Below are 21780 nucleotides of genomic sequence, written 5' to 3'. Positions count from 1 at the left end.
ACTATATTCGAAAACTTCACTCTGGCCTAGTTTATATTGATCACTTGATACGCGTATTAAATAGTAAATAACTAGTAAATTAGTTTGATTATTGGTTTGATACGCGTATCAAGAGATCGGTGTAAACTAGGTCATTCGAATACACACCAGCGTCGTTCTGGAGCCTTATTCTCGAATCGTTTTCATGAAACTCGCATGCGAAATTCAATGTTTTTCAAATAGAAAGTCGCACACGAAAATCATTAGGGCAGGCTCGAGAATACGGTCCCTGTCCTTGTTCAATTTTTAGTAACAAGATAAAGCGATGCGGTGTGCACTCGAATATAGTTTTTGAATGCAGCCCTAAAGGCTCTATCTATACACGCCGATAACGTCGCCGCCGATCATGTCACCATCGATCACGTTGCTGTCGATCACGTCGCCTATCACGTCGTCGTTGATTACATTATTCGTGGTTGTTGCGTTCCGCGTACGCGTTACCGGTTCCTACGCTTTGTTGACAAATACATTGTGGGATTAATAGCAGAGAAGAATTCTCTCTGTTGTTATTATTAATAGTATTTCGTCGTTGTTCGTGGCTCATAAGCTATTTCGCAAATAGCTTACAATCTCATCATATCTGTGAGTGAAGGTTATATTGTCGATATATTGCGATATCTCTGAGACAATATCTTCATTATACAAGTATGTGTAGAGAAAGGACATTTTGGATTGAATTTGATGATGGAAAAATTATAGAAAATAAACGATGGCCTACAGGTGCTAAAGGTATTTATATATTATTTTTGGAAAAAGTTGGTAAGAAATAATTTATACAAGCAACGTAATATACATGCATATTTTACATAAAAGCAATGTCCGGCAATGTGTATATATATATATTTACAACTTCAGACACATTTCTTTATAAGGTGTAATTTTTTTCTGTTAAGATTAAGATGCGTAACACTACAAAAAGGCGTGATATCCGTACAAAATTACCTTTTTAAAAAAAAGGTAAAAAAATGCGCCAAGTACACGCATAGTAGTACATATGTATTATGTTGTTACCTCGAAAAAAACAAAGTGGTAGTATTATACCTCGAAATAACACCCTGTACATACTGTTTATACAATGCGTAATACTACAAAAAGGCGTGATATCAGTACAAAATTACCTTTTTTAAAAAAAAGGTAAAGAAAGGCGCCAAGTACACGCATAGTAGTGTATATGTTGTTACCTCGAAAAAAAAAACAGTGGTAGTATTATACCTTAAAAAAATCTAAGTAACAAGTGGTAGACGAAATCTTTGTATCTTGAAAAATCTCGAAAAAACCTAAACAGTAGTATCTTCACCTCGAAAAAAAACAAAGTAGTAGTATTATACCTCGAAAAAACCTAAGTAACAAGTGGTGGACGTAATCTTTGTATCTCCAAAAATCTCGAAAAAAACCTCCCTCGAAAAACAAGTAGTAGTATTACCTCGAAAAAACCTAAGTAACAAGTGGTGGACGTAATCTTTGTATCTCCAAAAATCTCGAAAAAACCTAAGCAGTATTATTTTTATTTCCAAAAAATTATTACTCAAGTGATACACATCACAAAATTACGTTACCTTATCAAAAAATGAGTCGCGCTTCAAGTGATCTATTATTACAATTACAAAAAAGAAATGATATCTCTTTTTAAATTACAGCGCCAATTACAGAGAACATACACTGAGAAAAAAATTTGTCAATCCCAAGAAATATTTAGTCCGATACGTTCAACTAACCATTTTAGTTAGTTAACTAAACATTAGTTGAATTAATTAATTCTTGATTAAAAAAACGAAATAAATTGTTGAAACAACTAATATTTAGTTAACTAATTAAAATGTTTAGTTGAACGTATCGAACTAAATATTTCTTGGGATTAACAATTTTTTTTCTCAGTGTATTTTTCGAGATACAAAGATTACGTCTACCACTTGTTACTTAGGTTTTTTCGAGGTATAATATTACTACTGCTTTTCTTCGATTAGAATAAAAATTGAATCATGAAGAATTACACAGAGGTAACAGTACAAAATACAAATATTTTATTAAAATATTTAAACCCAACAAGGGAATACAAGGTATTTAAATACAAAGTTTATATATGTATTTTAAAAGATTTAATCGCATCCCAAAGAATTACAGAGGTAACAGTGCAAAAAATAAAAATATTTTATTAAAATACATAAATTTTTCTTGTCAAAAAACTTGGCGCTGCTAGAGAGAGAGAGAAAGAGAGAGAGAGAGAGAGAGACCTTTTACAAATGTAGATATTACTTATTCTATACTTATTCTATACTTAATTCTAATCGCTTTAAAAATCTAAACTTATCCTAACTTATCCTATACTTAGTAATAAACCGCATTATTCACCGTCACACACACACACACACACACACACACACACATCGCCCACACCCACTCGCTCGCACATACACACCAGGCTGACCTAATTTTGAGGTCTAGCAGCGCCAAGTTTTTTGACAAGAAAAATTTATGTATTTTAATAAAATATTTTTATTTTTTGTACTGTTACCTCTGTAATTCTTTGGGATGCGATTAAATCTTTTAAATACATATATAAACTTTGTATTTAAATACCTTGTATTCCCTTGTTGGGTTTAAATATTTTAATAAAATATTTGTATTTTGTACTGTTACCTCTGTGTAATTCTTCATGATTCAATTTTTTATTCTAATCGAAGAAAAGCAGTAGTAATATTATACCTCGAAAAAACCTAAGTAACAAGTGGTAGACGTAATCTTTGTATCTCGAAAAATACACTGAGAAAAAAAATTGTTAATCCCAAGAAATATTTAGTTCGATACGTTCAACTAAACATTTTAATTAGTTAACTAAATATTAGTTGTTTCAACAATTTATTTCGTTTTTTTTAATCAAGAATTAATTAATTCAACTAATGTTTAGTTAACTAACTAAAATGGTTAGTTGAACGTATCGGACTAAATATTTCTTGGGATTGACAAATTTTTTTTCTCAGTGTATCGTTCTCTGTAATTGGCGCTGTAATTTAAAAAGAGATACATTTCTTTTTTGTAATTGTAATAATAGATCACTTGAAGCGCGACTCATTTTTTGATAAGGTAACGTAATTTTGTGATGTGTATCAACTTGAGTTTATGTGTAGTAATAAATTTTTTGGAGTACTTCTGCGGTATTAAAAAATCGAGCTTCTGAGCTACTGAGCTTCAAAGTTTTAAACAAAGATTACTTTAACACGGTTCCTATTCGACCGAGGTATTGTGAAACAGACATTTTAATAAATTGTGAAAAAAGTTTTTTCTAAATGTTTTTGAAAGACTAGTATATGATGCTTTATATAAAAATAGAAATTAATAATATGCGATAAGTTTCAATACCTTTGCGGTACTCGTTTGCGAGAAATACTTGTAAAGTACGCGATTTGAAGTTAACTTCTTATTTTTTAGTTGTTATATGTAATATTTAGTAAATTAACTTTAGTAAAATAAATTTTTCTTTTTAAGCATGAATATAATTTGAGTATGACTGGAGCCGGAGAAGGTCTTTAAAAATAGGTATTTTTCAGAAATTTTTTATAGGGGAACGAAAAAAGCGAATAACGTTAAACTTTGCATGTTCTTTTAATCTTACTTTAAAAATCTATTTTTATTTTTTAAGTAAGAAAAATATTCTTCTTTTTTGTTACTTTTATGTTATATCTTGATCACTAAAAGACGTAAGTATGAGAAACGAAGTAAATGATTCTAGCTGTTTTAGGTATCAGAAACGTAAAAACCAAAAATTTTCTTATTCAAAATAAGTGATATGGCTATCGTCTGAACTAGAATAAACATTTTCTTTTAATAAAATACTAATAAAATTTTTAAAAAAGTTATATTTTTAATAAAAAAGCCGCTCAGAATGGAAATATTGATTTAGTTCTAGTTCAGACGATAGCCACACTTCTCCTGCAGAATAAGAAAATTTTAGCTTTTTGCGTTTCAGATACCTAAAACAGCTAGAATTATTTACATCGTCTGTCATTTATAGTGACCAGGATATAACAGAAAAAAGAGCATTTTTGTTACTTAAAAAATAAAAATAAATTTTTTAAATAAAGTGAAGAAAACATGCAAAGTTTAACGTTATTCACTTTCTTCGTTTCCCTATAAAACATTCATGAAAAATATATATTTTAAAGATCTTTTAAATTAGAATATCTCTGTTAATAATTCTTTACATTCTCTTCCTGACGTGTGTGTGAAGCTATCGTCTCATTTTGCAGAAACTCACAAATTATTGAGAGTTCTGGCTTCCTTTTCAATAGTTCTAAAGTTCTTGACAGTTTAAACAAATAGTTCTGGCCATTAAAGCCATAAAAACGCGTCAGTACAAACTGAGACGCTATTATAGGTTCACGCAGCGTCTCACTTTGTCCTACACAAGTTCCACCACTGTATCTCATCAGATTTTGCAAGATCTATAGTTCTATAACAGTTCTATAAAGAGTTCTGCCATATAAAAGCAAAAAAATTAATTATAAAGTACTAAAAAAAAAATTACAACGCAACGAGTATACCGAGTTGAGACGCCAGTTGAAATCTCGGAGTTCCGGTTTATGTAAAATATTTTTCGAGTAGTTTTGAGCATATTGAAACATTTTCTAAAGAGTTCCGAGCGTTAGAATCTTTGTGTTATATTAAAAAAAATTAATATTAACCGAAAAATAATCATGACAGAAAAAGATGAGACGCTGTGCGAAATCTCGGAGTTTTGGCTTATATAAAATATTTTTCGTATAGTTCTGAGCATACTAAAGCATTTTCTAAAGAGTTTCCGCCACTAGCTACGTTGTATATATATGTTTATTAACTTTAGCAAACACTAGCTACGTTGTATAATTTTTAAATAAATTAATACCGCTCGAAAATCAGGAATTTATCGAAAATAAGCTGAAACGCTGGCCGTATTTCGACAGTTCTGTGAGTTCTGTTATAATTCTCGTGTAGTTCTGAACGTGTTCTAACGTTGTCCCATTTTATTCTGGCAATAAGCATTATTTATTCATTTTTTAAATAATTCTTATCGCTCGAGAAAGACCCTATTCTCGATAAATTCCTGACTTTCGTGCGTTATTAATTTATTTAAAAATTATACAACATTTCCAATGCCCGGAACTCTTTAGAAATTGTTTTAGTATGTTTAGAACTGTACGAAAAATATTTTATATAAGTCAGAACTCCGAGATTTTCTACAGCGTCTCACCCATATACCCGTAAATGCGTCTTTCTTGGGAGATAAAAATTATTTAAAATATAAATAAATAATGCTTATCGTCAGAACTCTTTAGAAAACGTTAGAACACGTTCAGAACTATACGAGAATTATAATAGAACTGACTGTTACCCATGTGTATTGTTTATTTAAGAAAGTGTTTTTATTTTTATCCAATTATCCTTCTGTTGTTGCTCGTAATCTGGCCGCTTGAACATGCATTAGATAAAATAAATTTAATAAGAGTGCAAGAAACATTATAAACTACCATTTTTTTCTCAATATAGTTAATAATATAATTATTGGTATGCATTTAAATATTAAATTTAAAATTTATTATGCTAAAGTAAAGGTTTTTAATGTAAGACTTTTTTAGATAGAAAAGCATAGAACGGTGATTTCTATACATTACATTTACGAATTTTAGTTTTTATGTTTATAAATATTTATTTAATTAATTATATTTGCAATCTTTATATATTTATAAATTTCAAATGTATATACATATGTATATATATATATTTTTTTTTTTAATTTATTTAGTTATAAATATAAAAGTTAGTAAATATACACGCAAATGTAACGTATAGCGGGTATAGCGTATCGTCGATTTGTCAACTCGAGACTCGGCACTCGGCGAGACACGAGACGCGATACTCGAAATGCGTGGCATCGTGGACATCGTGGTATAGCCGGCCCGTGCAAAGCGGCAACGTCACAGCTCAAGAGAGACAGCAGATCATATGTCTGTCCTTCTCTCCCCGCTCGAAGCTTGCCGAGTGCCTAGCGTACACGGACAGAGGAGGGGCTTGCGCGACCAGCATATCCTCTCTATCTGAGTAGTTCGGACACGAACCATAGCATGGATACAAACCCATGTATCGTTACCCGAGTCTTCTCTGATCGTTACCGAGCGTAACGCCGTAGTTGACGTCCACTTTCTCAGAGGGCAGATTAGGACAGACGTCCCCCGAAGCCGGATGGCCGCTCTCAGGTTTCTCTCTGGTTGCACCGAGCAGTGCTGCCAACCTTTACATTCCAACAGTCCAGAAAATTTATTTGGAATTGTGTACCAGCGAAAAAGGAACACAGAAAAGGAAGAGCAAAAGGAGGGATAATAACAGCAGTCAACAAGAATTTGAAACTTATAGAGGTTAGGGAGATTAGCGACGAGATGGTAGAAAGCAGATTAGAGTATAATGGAAACAAATGGAGAATAATCACATTGTACAGTCAAAAGATGGAAGATACGATGGAAACACTAAGGGAGAAAGTACAAGAAGAGGATGAAGAATGGGTGCTAGTAAAAGGTGATTTTAACGCGAGGACGGGAAGCAGAGGAGGACCGATAAATGAGAAGGAAGAGAAAGAAAAGAGGAGCGAGACCAGAAAGTCAGAAGATAAAGTGGTAAATAGGGAGGGACGTATATTAATAGATAAAATAGAAGAAAGAGGATGGGCGATATTAAATGAAAGTTTCGGAAGGAAAGGGGGATGGACTTATACAGGAGACTTGGGATCATCGGTTATAGACTATGTCTTAGGAAATGACAGCAGGAGAAGAAATAAATATGGTGGAAGAAGGAATTAGAACGGAATCGGATTATGTTCCGCTGGAGGTGGAGTTGACAGGACCACGGATGATGCAGACAAGGAGAAGGAAGAAAGAAATGGAATTAGAGAGAAGCGACTGGACAGAAGATGGGAGGAGAGAATATCATGAGAAATGTGAAGGATGGTCGAGTACACAAATAAATACAGAGGATATCTGGAAGGAGATAAAAGAAAAGGTAAAGAGCACTATCACAAAGCAGAAGAAAAGAATAATACCATGGAGATTAAAAAGAAAAGAATGGTATAATAAAAAATGGAAGGAAAGGAAAAGAAGATTGAGGAGATTGATGAGGGAAAAAAGGAAGGATCAGAAAAAAAGAGTATGTGAGGGAAAGAAAGGAGCACAAGGAATGGTGTAAGGAGCAGAAGGGGAGGCACGAAGGCGAGAAAGAACAAAAGATAAGGAACGTTAAAAACGAAGCGGAAGCTTGGAAGTATATAAATAAATACAGGAAAAAGAAAACTGAGGGGATAAGCAAGGAGATACAAATGGACGAATGAAGAGACCACTTTATGGAAATGCTAGGAGGGACAGAGGAAAAAGTGGTACTAGACATAGAAGACGAGGGAGAAGAAGATGGCACGAGAGTGGAGGTAACAAAGAGAGTCGAAGAAATATCGAGGGAAGAGGTGATTGAAGTATAAGGAAACTGAAGATGGGAAAGGCAACAGGAGAAGATGGGATCAAGAACGAGGCGTGGAGATTTATGCAAAAGAATGTAGGTAAAGAATTCCTGAAATTAATCAACAGAATCTGGAAAGGAGAGGTGTTTGTTGTGATGACACCACGGACGCTGTGTTTCAACCTTGGCGGAAGGTTCGATCGTCAAGGCAAAGATCACTTTTGAAATTAACGACTTCGTTAGTTAGCTCAACAGATAATTTATTCTAATTAGGCGGAGGCGAGCGATACTGGACGCTGATGTGAGGCGTGCGAGTCGTCGTCGGCTGGTGGAGGCGCGCACTGCACCGTTAAAGACGGATTCGTTCGACACTGAAACGAGCACGGGCGTTCGTGACTCAACGCTAACGGGCGCTTCGTGGTTTCTGGAGCTCTGCTGAACGGGCTCGCGCGTTGAAAATAGGCACGTCCGTTTAATTTGCGCTACGCGGTTGCAACTCCGGATGCAGACAGTTTTTTCACACAGGGTGTAGGCGGTAGGCTGTCTCAACGATTACGATTATCAACTTGATCGGATTGCGTACGAATAGAAAGTAGTTGACCGGCACGAATTCGAAGCGTTTCGTGTGGTAGCTAATTGCCGACTTGCTTTCGAGAGCGACGCACATGTCGATCGTCGGTGATCGCGCAAACTTGACTGTTTCGGTGGGAGGGGAATTCGCACGTGTAACGACGGGCCATGCGGTCCAATAACGAGAGGGCTTATCGCGACGCGACGGTGCTCGCTGATTCCGGAACATACCGCCCGCCTCGAATAAATACATTCGAAATTACTATTTTACAACATATGTCACAACGGGGAAAAATAACAAAAATGTGTCAATTAATGAGTGGCGCCGCCCGCCATGGCGGAATCTATAGGCTGTTCGTTGTTGATGTCCACCGGAAGAAAGCACAGTTTAGTTATGGGGCGCTTGTACTCCGACCGACTCGTCCTCACGGTGACGACTCGGGTTAAACCGTCTTCGCCTGGATGACACACGGTTATGCGCCCGAGTTCCCATTGGCTTGGCGGCGCGAGCGGGTTGCGAATGAGGACGATTTGACCCAGTCGGGCTAATCGCTGAACGGCGCGCCATTTCGGCCTTTGCTGAAGGGTGTGCAAGTAATCGTGCGACCAAGACTTCCAAAAACCTTCGGTAATTCGCTGAGCCAACTGCCACCGAGACAGTCGGTTTTCGTTAATGTCGAGCACGCTAGGCTCGGGCGAAGCCACAAGGGAAGCGCCTACTAAAAAATGACCGGGGGTCAACGCTTGATAGTCGTCGAGATGTTCGGAGATAGCGGCGAGAGGTCGCGAATTTAGGCATGCCTCGATGCGGCAGAGGATCGTTGTCATTTCTTCATATGTAAGTGTATGAGACCCGATGCATCGCTTTAGGTGGTATTTGACACTTTTGACACCAGCCTCCCAGAGACCGCCGAAATGTGGCGCGGCCGGAGGCAGGAAATGCCAGGTCGTTTTTTCGCTAGCGGAGCGATTGAGGAAGTTCGGTTCGCGAACGGCTTTATAGTAGGCGTCGGACAACTGCCGATCGGCGTCGTGAAACGTCGTTCCGTTGTCGGAATACATGTGCTGAGGCAAGCCTCGACGCGATACAAATCGATGGTACGCTGCGGTGAACGTCGCTGCGGTGTAGCGGAGAACGTCGCTGACAAGTTCGAGATGTATGGCCTTGGTCGTCAAACATATAAACAATGCGATGTACGCCTTATGAGATTTCTGACCGCGACCGGGGGCTGTCCGTATGGCGATGGGCCCTGCGTAATCGACACCCGTATGCAGAAAAGCGCGGGAGACCCGATTTACTCGCATCTCCGGTAGCTCACCCATGAGTTCGTTTGACACTTTGGCCGCTTCGCGGGCGCATCGGACACACTTGTGTAGAACGAATCGAACCGTAGCGCGAGCACGCAGAATCCAAAATTCCGTGCGTAAGGACGCGAGAGTGAGTTGGGAACCCCCGTGCATTGTGCGGAGGTGGTGGTGCTCGATGATGAGAGTTAAAAGCGGATGTGATCGAAGGACGATGGGATGCTTCATCGTTTCTGGGAGGTTAGACTTTTGGAGCCGGCCGCCGACGCGGAGCAGGCCGTCAGAGTCAATGTGCGGATGCAAGGATCTAAGTGGGCTGGCTTTCGGCAGCGCAGTTTTGTTTCTGAGGCTCGCAATTTCGTCGCGAAACGTATCGTTCTGCATTGATCGCAGCCAATAACGCTTTGCGTCCTGAATGTCGTCGGTGCGAAGGAGTGGGGGGCGAAGGTCGCGTGCTGCCTCGGCCTCGCGAGACTGGTTGCGGATGCGTGCCCGCCTAACGAAGCGAAGCATATACGCGGTAACTCGTAAAAGTTTCGGCCAAGATGAGAACCGAGAAGCGAGATCCCACGGTTCCGAGGGGCTTAGAACGCACACGACTGGTTGAGGTCGTGCTTCTGGAATGCCGTCCGTAGCATCATGAGCGGCTGGGTGATCGCGAACGGGCCAGAACTCGGGTGACTCTTTCAGCCACGACGGGCCGGTCCACCCTAACGGATGTAGCTGAATCTCGTCGGGAGCGAGACCGCGCGACGCGCAGTCCGCAGGATTGTCGTGAGTGTGCACATGACGCCAAACCACCTCGGGGAGTGCCGTCTGAATTGCCGCGACCCGGTTGGCGACAAAAGTTTTCCAATGGGATGGAGATTTGCTAAGCCATGCCCGTACGATGTCCGCGTCTATCCAACAGTGGCAGTCGCCCAGCGGAATTTGAAGGGTGGTGCGGACGAAATGCATGAGACCCGCGAGGAGATGCGCGGCAAGTAATTCTAAGCGAGGCACAGTGATAATTTTTAGGGGAGCTACTTTTGATTTTGCTATGAGAAGCGAGACGGTGACCGAGCCGTCGACGTGCACCGTTCGAAGATAAACGGCGGCAGCGTAGGCTTTTGTGGATGCATCGGAGAACCCGTGTAGGGCGAGATGCAAGGTGTCGGCGCCTTGCTTTGTCCAGCGGGGGATTTGGACTTGATTCACGCACGGAAGCTTTGAATGATATGATACCCATGGACGGAGATGAGTGTCCGGAATCTCATCGTCCCAATTTATTTTTAAAAGCCAGAGCTGCTGCATGAAAATTTTTGCGGTGACGACGACCGGGGCCACCCAGCCGAGCGGATCGAACAGTTTGGCAATAGTTGAGAGAATGGCGCGTTTTGTTGTGCCGGGATTTTGGGTAGCGACTTGAAATTGGAACACGTCCTGAGGCGGATTCCAGGCAATCCCGAGAATTTTGAGATGTTCATCGTTCTGGAGAACTTTGGGGCTCGCGAGGCCATGATCGGAGGGATCGAGGTCGGCGATGAGCTCCGGACAATTACTTGCCCATTTTCGGAGACGAAAACAACCTTTGGCCAATAGTGCATTTACTTGATCCCGGGTTTGACGCGCGAGAACTTTGTCGTCGGCGCCGAAAACACAGTCATCGACGTATGTTTCTTCGAGTAGGACGGGAACCGCGAGAGAGAATTGCGATCCCTCGTCGGCGGCGAGCTGCTCTACGGAACGAATGGCTGCAAAGGGAGCATAGGCACCGCCATACGTGACGGTTAGCATCCGATATTCTTCGACGGGATCCGAAGGAGAGCGACGCCATAAAATGCGCTGATAATCTGTGTCGCAAGGGTCAACACGGATTTGCCGATACATTTTCGCTATGTCAGCGGTAAAAACATATCGGTACTGCCTCCATCGGAGGATCACGACGACGAGATCACGCTGGAGTTTTGGCCCGATCAGGAGGTGATCGTTTAAGGAGGTGCCATTTGTGGTTCGCGCGGAGGCGTTGAATACAACGCGGAGACGCGTTGTTTTGCTGGTGGCTCGTACTACGGCGTGATGCGGAATGTAGTATCGTTTAGTGACGTCGACGACGAGATCTTCCGGGGGGATCTTGGCCATGTGGCCGAGCCTTTCGTACTCGTCCAGGAATTCGCGATATTCGGAAGCGGTGGTCGGCTCACGTTCAAGACGGTGTTCTACGCGCCTGAGACTCGAAAGGGCGGCGAAGCGGGATTCGCCTAACTGAGGGAGGCCGCGTTTGAATGGTAGCCTGACAACGTACCGTCCTTCAGGCGTGCGAGTGTGCGTGGTTGCGAAATGTTCCTCACATTGGAGTTCCTCGGGACTCATGTGAGCTTTCCGGGGAATGTCTTCGACCTCCCAAAAGCGACGAAGGTCGGATTCGAGGTCATCGAAAACGGTTCCGTGATGGATTTGCACGGATTCACGGGGAGAGGAAGGAGGGGAAGCCACGGGACCGGAGAGTATCCACCCGAGCGTGGTATTCTGAGCAATCGGCTCATTTTCGGCACCTTTCCGAACTCCCTCCAAGAGTAAGAAACCGAATAGATTGGCACCGATAATTAAATCGACCGGGTCGAGATTCATGGGTTCGCTATCGGCGAGCTTGAGTCCTGTGATGTGCTTCCATAAACACATGGAGTTGACACGGCTCGGCTTATACCGAGTGAGCGATTTCATGATGAGCGCGGTTGTCGAATAGGCGGGCCCATCGCACGACGTGGGAGTTAATGTGATTGTAACAGCGTGGCGTATGATGGATTTGGTATCGCCAATGCCCGTGACGCATACGGAGCGTGAGATCTTCGGTAATCTCAGGCATTGGGCGATCGACTCCGTAATCAAGGTAGCAGCAGACCCTTGGTCGAGAAGGGCTCGAATCGTGATCGCACGACCGTCCGATGAATGCACGCGAACGCGCGCGGTGGCGAGTAGAATTTGCGAATTCGGCGACACGGTTTGCGAGACTGTATGTGACGCGACTTCACTTTCGATTTTTTCGATTGCCGCTACCGTGATTGCGGATTCTGCTGGTTCGGTTTCATTGTTTTTGACGGACGCATCGAGATGCAACAGAGTGTGGTGTCGCTTACTGCATTGCTTGCAGCTGCGGGAGCTTGTACAATCTTTGACCGGATGCTTTGCGCTGAGGCAATTGAAGCAACGCTTTACTTTTCGGATGAAATCGGCACGTTGAGCCGGTGTTTGATTCAGAAAGGTGGAACATTGGTACAACAGGTGACTTGTTTTGCACAGAGGACAAGATAATGTCGCGGTCGACGCCGCGTGTGATGCGAGAACTTTATTTTTCGGTTTAGAAGACTCCGCGACCTTGGGAGTCACGGGCACGATAGCCTCTAGCGCGCGAACTTGCGATTCGAGAAATTGATCGAGTTCCGTGTATTTAGGATACTCTCCCGTATCCCCGAGCTTGAGTTCCCATGCCTTTCTCGAGAATTTACCAAGTTTTTGCGCAACGAGAAATACTAATACGTCATCCCAATGTTCCACCGGACGCCCTAAATTTTGTAAAGCTTGTATCGCAGCGTTCGTTTGATCGCGGAGGTTCCGAAGGTCTTTGGAAGTTTCGGAGACCAGCGCCAGCAGCTGGAGCAGCGTTTGTAAATGCCCGGTAATTAGACGACGCTTATTGTCGTACCGCGATTGCAGGATGTCCCACGCGACCACAAAATTTGCTTCGGTAATCGCGAGATGAGTCAACACGTTACTTGCGTCCCCTTTTACACACGAGCAAAGATAGTGCATGCGGTCGACATTAGAAATGGTGGCATCGTTACGAACCAAAGAGGTGAAGCGATCTCGAAAACTTTCCCATTTGTCAAAGCTGCCGTCGAACGTCGGTAAGTTGATCCGTGGCAAGTGAGAGGACGGACGGAATGAGTCAGCCAGACCGCTTACGTTGATCGTTGAGTGGTGGGGTGGCTGGGGTTCAAAGGTGGCCAGCACCTCTGCCATGAAGTCCGCAGCCTCGTTGTAGACATCTTCGCAATTGACGAACAGATGGTTTTGAAAGTACGAGTGAGAGGCTTTCAATTTATCGTCGGCATAGAGAACGAGTTTTCCATCGAGCTCCTGACATTTAGCGAATGTGTCTTTGAGACCGGCGAGTCGCTGTCGAGTTACGGCTTGCGTCATCTTCGCTTGCCCGAGTTTCTTATAGTTGGCCAGCGCTCTCGATATTTGCCCCATGAGCTGAGTTTGCAAAGCGAGAAGTTCATCGCACGATGACATGGTGATTGGAATACACAACAGTTTACAGAGCGGGAAAGTCGCTAAGTTTCGTTCTCCTTGACGTCGATCCGGCTCGAAGGACCAAAATGTTTGTTGTGATGACACCACGGACGCTGTGTTTCAACCTTGGCGGAAGGTTCGATCGTCAAGGCAAAGGTCACTTTTGAAATTAACGACTTCGTTAGTTAGCTCAACAGATAATTTATTCTAATTAGGCGGAGGCGAGCGATACTGGACGCTGATGTGAGGCGTGCGAGTCGTCGTCGGCTGGTGGAGGCGCGCACTGCACCGTTAAAGACGGATTCGTTCGACACTGAAACGAGCACGGGCGTTCGTGACTCAACGCTAACGGGCGCTTCGTGGTTTCTGGAGCTCTGCTGAACGGGCTCGCGCGTTGAAAATAGGCATGTCCGTTTAATTTGCGCTACGCGGTTGCAACTCCGGATGCAGACAGTTTTTTCACACAGGGTGTAGGCGGTAGGCTGTCTCAACGATTACGATTATCAACTCGATCGGATTGCGTACGAATAGAAAGTAGTTGACCGGCACGAATTCGAAGCGTTTCGTGTGGTAGCTAATTGCCGACTCGCTTTCGAGAGCAACGCACATGTCGATCGTCGGTGATCGCGCAAACTTGACTGTTTCGGTGGGAGGGGAATTCGCACGTGTAACGACGGGCCATGCGGTCCAATAACGAGAGGGCTTATCGCGACGCGACGGTGCTCGCTGATTCCGGAACAAGAGGACATACCGGGAAATTGGAATAAAGGTATGATTAGTCCAATACATAAAAGAGGAGAGAGAAACGACCCAAAAAATTACCGAGGAGTTACTTTAATGAATGCGGCGTACAAAATATATGCAAGTATCTTAAATGCGAGGTTGGAGAAAGAGGTGGAGTCTAAGTTAAGGGAAGGGCAATTCGGGTTTAGAAGGAACAGAGGAACGATGGATGCAGTATACACGGTAAATTATGTAGCGAATAAGGAGCTGAGTAAGAAAGGTGGAAAGGTTTTTGCATTTTTTGTGGACCTTAAGGCAGCTTTCGATAAAGTGGATAGAAGGAAATTGAATAAAATAATGAGAAAGATAGGAATTGAAGATAACTTGAGACGAAGAATAATGGAAACATACAAAGAAACGAAAAACGTAGTGAAGATAAGAGGAATTTTGGACAGAAAAGGGACTAAGACAAGGATGCCTGTTGAGCCTGAACCTATTCAATTTATACATCATGGATTTAGAAGAAGGAATGGAAAAAGGGCAAACAGAAGGCCTTGTGATAGGGAAAGAAAAATTCTGGACAATATCATACGCAGATGACGTAGTGTTAATGGCGACGAGAGAGGCGGAATTGAAGGAAATAATGAAAAGGTTCAAAAGGTATTTGGAAGGGAAAGGTTTGAGTTTGAGACCAGAGAAATAAAATAATAGTGTTCGAGAAAGCGAGGGGAAGAAGGAAAAAAAGGGAATGAAAATGGGGAGAGGAAGAAATAGAGGAGGTCAAAGAAATAAAGTATCTGGGATATATACTATAGAAAAATGGGGGAACGAAGAATCATATAAAAAATAGGATGAAGAAGGCTACAATAGCGATGAAGAGGACATGGAGCATAGGAGAGAGAATATTTAAAGAAGATTTTAGAAGAAGAATAAAAATGTTCGAGGCACTGGTAGAAAGCGTGGCATTATACGGAGCTGAAACATGGTGGTGGCTATACGAAAGCAGATTAGATGTAATAAAAAGAAAGTATGTTAAGGGGGTATTCTAGTGTAAAAGGCGCTTTTTTCGGGATTTTTTTACAAGAAACCAGTGAAAATTGTTAATATCAGCTTTTTATGTATATGTTTTACTATCTTTAGAGAACACAAAAAATATTTTTTGAAGCTAAATTAATAAATATAAATATTAATTATACCCTATCGAATACATGGCAAAAAAAAAACGGTACACATGATTGCGCCTATTCTGGTTGTCTGAAACAAAAAATCCAAAAAGATTCTTAATTAGTATGAGTTTGACTATAGCAGGAACTAAAATAAAATTTTTAAATTGAAAATTAAAAAAATGGCGGCACTTTGAAAATTTAGTATGAATTTTTTTATCTTTCGAAGGTTGTCAAAATCGTAAAAAAATTTTTTTTTACTTAATTTTAGTTCCGGCTATAGCGGCACATCTGCTGAGGATGTACGCAAAAGCCGGACTTGATCGGTCAAATAGATCTTGAGATATCGTGTGTACCAGTTCAAAAAACATGGTTTTGAGAAAAACGCGTTTAAAGTTTTGCGCACCGTTTATGAAGGATCTCTACTTACGAAGATTAATCTGACAGTCCAGGACCATACTCTCTGAATATTGATCCGAGAGAGTAGATGTTTTCTCAGAAAGGTTAAGTAGAAACCGTTAGGCCCCTCTTTCAAACTGAAAACCTACGAGACCTGTCGAGACAAGCTATTGCTCGTCTCCCGCTGCGTTCGGCACTGCGCGCTGTAAGCCGCTCCTTTTAAACCGCTACAACTTCGTCAATTTTATGAATTTCACCAAATCCCTTTACAGACATATTTTTCATAACATATACTTTGAGAAAAAATAAAAAAATTTTTTTCAATTTTTTGAAATTTTTACACTAGAATACCCCCTTAAATGGATTTTAGGATTGGATAGAAGAACCCCGAATTATATAATATCAGAAGGAGCCAAAATAAAAGAGATAAAAATGAGGGCAATAAGGAGAACTGTGAGGTATGAGGAGAAGGCGAGACAGTCAGAGAAGAAAATAGTTCAAGCATGTATAAAGGATCTAGAGAGGAGCAGACCAAGGAAAGAAGAAAGTAATTAGGAAAAAAAGAGAAGAGAACTGATAGAGATGGCAGGAATGGAAAAAGAGCAGCTGAGGAGAGAAATGGAGGCAGGGGACTGGGAGGCGGCGGAAAATCTTGTAAAGAGAATAGAGGAAAAGGAGAAGGAGGAGAGACAGATAAAGATAAACGAGTCAAGATACAATAGTAACTATAAAGAGATTTTAACAGAGGAGTTACCAAAGTATTTACTAGAAAAAAAGAAGAAAAAGGATAGAATGGTGATAGCCAAATACAAATGCGGGAGTGAGGTGAAAGGCAGCGAACATTGGAAAAAGGAAAAGGATAGAAGATGCAGAATATGCCAAAAAGAAGAGGAGAACATAGAACATATACTAAAAGAATGTGAAGCGACAAAAAACGAGATACAGTTAAAAGAATTTTTAGGAGAGGAAGGAAAAAGACTAGAAGTAATGAAATGGATAGGAAAGGTTAGAAAAGAGGCGAAAAAAAGGGAGGGGATGGAGGGAAAAGAGTAGGAAGAGAAATTTAAGGACAGTTAGAATGTTGAATTAGTTTTGGAGTTAGTTAGGATGATCTAGGTGATATATAATACATATGTATGTAAATGAGAAAGTTGTATGTGTGTAAATTATATTATGCGTTTGTAAATTTATGTAAGGGTTAACGGAAGTCATCCTAAGCCGCAAGGCAAGGATTAAATAAAATTATTATTATATTACTGGAGTAATAAATTCTATTCTATAATTAGATCATATTTATACATATAAATAAATACAAATCAAGGAAGTGAATAAGATCGTTAAGAACCATATGCCAGTATGCTAAAAATTATTTTTAAGGGGATCCTGCAGTGACAGGCAAACTTCCTCGATATCGATAATGTCAACCTTTCTAATTTTGTTTTTCCTATATCTGTCTTTGTCTAACAAAATGACATCTGTCCTTTTTTCAATTGCTCGCCATCTCTCGCAAGATCCGGCAACTACTGTTGCTGCTTTTCTTGTCATTCTGCATCCGTATTTGCATTACCAGAGAGAAACCTGAGAAAGGCCATCCTGGCATTTTTCGTCAATTTTTCTGTGTCGCATTTTCCGACGCGCCGCCTGAGAAAGTGCGCATCAACTACGTCGTTTCGCTCGGTAACCGCACACAGTTTGCGTCCGTGTTAATGGTTCGTGTCCGAACTAGCCAGTTAGAAGGGATATGCTGCGGCCCCGGCGCACAGTGGAGCCGTTTGCGCGAATCGCGGAAAAAATTATGTTACTTGTGAAATATGCAATGAATGATCATAGAACCTTTCAATGTTGACTTATAAAAATTGCAAAAGTGTATATTTATTAAAAATTAATGATAGGAACAAGTATTTGATTGAAATTAAATAAAAATTCAATTTACATTTAATTTACGTATAAGAGCAAAGTAATTCTTGCGTCTCATCGCTTAAGTCTAAATTTTTTTTATGTGGTTTACTTCTTAAACTAGTTATTAACGGATCGGATGACACGAGCATCATATGCATAACATCTTCATTTGTAAACAGACGGCTACATTTTCTACTATGATTAAGTAGTCGATATCGTTTATAGTCCTTATTTCTTGTCTCTTGAGCTTCTTCCGATAATGTCCCAAACAGGTAACGCTGCATTTTCCGAGGCATTTTCTACAATTTCCTTACCGTGAAGAAGAATTTTATGAACGGTAATTGGCATAAAGTACCAAGAATATTTTTCAATAAATATTTCCGCTGCCTTGTACGCATAAGAACCGAATTTTTCTGAATTTATTTCTTCACCACAATTAATCGTTTGTAATATTGTGGAAAATCTTCTGATCAATTCCTCGTCAACTCCAGTTATTTCTGCTGTGATTTTTGGATCAGCAAAAAAATCGTCGAGAAGTATTTCCGTCATTAGATGATCCGGAACCTTGTTTAACGATGTCTACCCTCAGTCCAAGTTTATTATAAAAAGCGTCTTGTATTCTTTTTTTTGTTTCTTCTTTTTGAACGCGTGTTTCTGGCGTTGTTGACCACTTATTCTTGAAAGACAAATTGTAGGCAATATGTAATATACATTCCATGAATTTGATTTGTGCGTGCAAGGGTGACATTCCTAATTTGAGTGCTTCTTTTCTTTGTTAGACCTTTTATTAATTTCTGTTAAGTTGTTCATTTGAGATGGTTTGGAACCGCAAATGAAGCACGAAGCTGATGAAGGCGTGTGGATTACAGCTTGAGCTACCTTACTGTCTATCATCGTAAATATCATTTGATGATTTATTTTGAATGTGGTTCCGAACTTTTCTATTTCTGTTTCTCGTAATTGAGCAATTTCGTCATCCATACGTTGCTTTTCACTTTTTATTTTTTCAGCAGTTTCTTTTGTGTATTCAAATTGTATTGCTCTACAATATCTCGTTGAAGAAGGTCGATCATTATTCCAAATAATAATATTTGGTAATTATGCAGTAATAGGGACCACCCTCCGATGACCTTGACCTTGACATATGTTGTCAAGGTCACCCTCCTGAGTGACCTTCGGAAGGTTTTAGCCGTCGCTCGTTATTCGTTAAAAAGTTATTAACAAAAAAAGTTTCAAAAATATAGCAGCTATTTTGAGTATTGGAAGGCATAAATGACTAATATATATGTCGAAATAGTTCACGCATACACTTTTCACGCGAACCGAGGTTTACGCACACCTCCCCCTGCTTTCGGGGGAGGTGCGGTAGTCCCGAAATAGTTCACGCATACACTTTTCACGCGAACCGAGGTTCACGCACCCCCTCCCCCTGCTTTCGGGGGAGGTGCGGTAGTCCCGAAATAGTTCACGCATACACTTTTCACGCGAACCGAGGTTCACGCACACCCCCCCCTGCTTTCGGGGGAGGTGCGGTAGCCCCGAAATAGTTCACGCATACACTTTTCACGCGAATCGAGGTTCACGCACAGCCCCCCCTGCTTTCGGGCCGGCCCGAAAGCAGGGGGGGTGTGCGTGAACCTCGGTTCGCGTGAAAAGTGTATGCGTGAACTATTTCGGGGCTACCGCACCTCCCCCGAAAGCAGGAGGGGGTGTGCGTGAACCTCGGTTCGCGTGGAAAGTGTATGCGTGAACTTTTCATGCGTGGAAAGTTAATATGCGAGATGCCACATGGGTTAGATGACGCGCTTTAAAAGTATTCAACTGTTTAAAGCGCGTCATCTAACCCATGTAAGTATTCTCTGCTTTAACAAAAAGACTTCAATTTATCAACAATTTACTACTTTAAATGTTGTGTTTTGGTAAAGCAGCGACTTTCTCGCGAAATAAAGTATTCTCTGCTTTAAAGAAAAACGTAATATTAGTCGTTTATGCCTTCCAATACTCAAAATAGCTGCTATATTTTCGAAACTTTTTTTGTTAATAACTTTTTAACGAATAACGAGCGACGGCTAAAACCTTCCGAAGGTCACTCAGGAGGGTGACCTTGATAACATATGTCAAGGTCAAGGTCATCGGAGGGTGGTCCCTATTACTGCATAATTACCTAATATTTTTATCGTAAAATGAAGTAAGACGTAAGGGCACCATCTGTGACTATAAGTTAGTGCCAATTGTTATAAAAGACTTTTGCAGCAACAATGCACTCGAAACAACAATTATCCGTTGCGTTCCTTTCTCCTTTCAAGACATGAAAAGCTTTTCCATCTCCTATCAAGAATTAGTCACAGATGATGCCCTTACGTCTTACTTCATTTTACGATAAAAATATTATTATTTGGAATAATGATCGACCTTCTTCAACGAGATATTGCAGAGCAATACAATTTGAATACACAAAAGAAACTGCTGAAAAAATAAAAAGTGAAAAGCAACGTATGGATGACAAAATTGCTCAATTACGAGAAACAGAAATAGAAAAGTTCGGAACCACATTCAAAATAAATCATCAAATGATATTTACGATGATAGACGGTAAGGTAGCTCAAGCTGTAACCCACACGCCTTCATCATCTTTGTGCTTCATTTGCGGTTCCAAACCATCTCAAATGAACAACTTAACAGAAATTAATAAAAGGTCTAACAAAGAAAAGAAGCACTCAAATTAGGAATGTCACCCTTGCACGCACGAATCAAATTCATGGAATGTATATTACATATTGCCTACAATTTGTCTTTCAAGAATAAGTGGTCAACAACGCCAGAAACACGCGTTCAAAAAAAAGAAACAAAAAAAAGAATACAAGACGCTTTTTATAATAAACTTGGACTGAGGGTAGACATCGTTAAACAAGGTTCCGGATCATCTAATGACGGAAATACTTCTCGACGATTTTTTGCTGATCCAAAAATCACAGCAGAAATAACTGAAGTTGACGAGGAATTGATCAGAAGATTTTCCACAATATTACAGACGATTAATTGTGGTGAAGAAATAAATTCAGAAAAATTCGGTTCTTATGCGTACAAGGCAGCGGAAATATTTATTGAAAAATATTCTTGGTACTTTATGCCAATTACCGTTCATAAAATTCTTCTTCACGGTAAGGAAATTGTAGAAAATGCCTCGGAAAATGCAGCGTTACCTGTTGGGACATTATCGGAAGAAGCTCAAAGAGGCAAGAAATAAGGACTATATAAACGATATCGACTACTTAATCATAGTAGAAAATGTAGCCGTCTGTTTACAAATGAAGATGTTATGCATATGATGCTCGTGTCATCCGATCCGTTAATAACTAGTTTAAGAAGTAAACCACATAAAAAAAATTTAGACTTAAGCGATGAGACGCAAGAATTACTTTGCTCTTATACGTAAATTAAATGTAAATTGAATTTTTATTTAATTTCAATCAAATACTTGTTCCTATCATTAATTTTTAATAAATATACACTTTTGCAATTTTTATAAGTCAACATTGAAAGGTTCTATGATCATTCATTGCATATTTCACAAGTAACATAATTTTTTCCGCGATTCGCGCAAACGGCTCCACTGTGCGCCGGGGCCGCAGCATATCCCTTCTAACTGGCTAGTTCGGACACGAACCATTAACACGGACGCAAACTGTGTGCGGTTACCGAGCGAAACGACGTAGTTGATGCGCACTTTCTCAGGCGGCGCGTCGGAAAATGCGACACAGAAAAATTGACGAAAAATGCCGGGATGGCCTCTTTCAGGTTTTTCTCTGGCATTACTAAAATAATTTTTAGATGGATTTTTTTTTGTACACATTGAATCTTACTTCTACTTACACGATATTATTCCTACATGTTTTCTCAAATGTGGATGATAAACATTATGTATGTATAAACTGCA

The 21780-nt window shown here is 40.6% G+C and overlaps 1 long non-coding RNA gene and 1 pseudogene across 1 annotated transcript in view; both read left to right on the top strand.

Moving 5' to 3' along the window:
- The window catches only part of LOC139820274 (uncharacterized), a 153035-nt gene that overhangs the window by 64624 nt on the left and 66631 nt on the right, over window positions 1-21780 (top strand). The gene's annotated exons all lie outside the window — the stretch shown is intronic.
- Window positions 13753-17021, top strand: LOC139820222 (uncharacterized; annotated as a pseudogene).

The sequence above is a fragment of the Temnothorax longispinosus genome, chromosome 10, assembly GCF_030848805.1.
Source record: "Temnothorax longispinosus isolate EJ_2023e chromosome 10, Tlon_JGU_v1, whole genome shotgun sequence".
In the NCBI taxonomy this organism is placed as follows: Eukaryota; Metazoa; Arthropoda; class Insecta; order Hymenoptera; family Formicidae; genus Temnothorax; species Temnothorax longispinosus.
This window is presented reverse-complemented; position numbering and strand designations above follow the sequence as displayed.